The sequence below is a fragment of the Penaeus monodon genome, chromosome 19 (genome assembly GCF_015228065.2).
Source record: "Penaeus monodon isolate SGIC_2016 chromosome 19, NSTDA_Pmon_1, whole genome shotgun sequence".
NCBI lineage: Eukaryota > Metazoa > Arthropoda > Malacostraca > Decapoda > Penaeidae > Penaeus > Penaeus monodon.
Window position 1 is genome coordinate 20,730,304 of NC_051404.1, and position 398 is coordinate 20,730,701.

The following is a 398-nucleotide window of genomic DNA, read 5'->3' on the forward strand; positions in this document are numbered from 1 at the left end:
AGCAAATTATTGTTGTTACAGTAAAACTCCTTCCATGAGTGTGTATATAACTATCCATCTATCCATCGTGTATCTGCCAAAGTGCCTCTCTGGCGGCGCACTCACTATGCTCTGGCTGTGGAGGCGCGGTCCCCTACCTTCACTCTCTCGCAAGTAGAGTGAGGCTCGTTGTACATGGAAGTGCGGCGAAGAGTGGGAAATGGACCGCTGTACAAAGATTGATATTTTTGTAATAAAGCACTTGCCATAGAATAAATGGGTGAGTTTTATTGTGTTCATTGTTTATTTTGATAACACTTGAAATACAAAAATATATGTGGACATGGAAGTATATAAACTAATGCAAAGAAACACGTGTACAAATAATACATTCCTGTTCTATGGAGTAGATTATATTA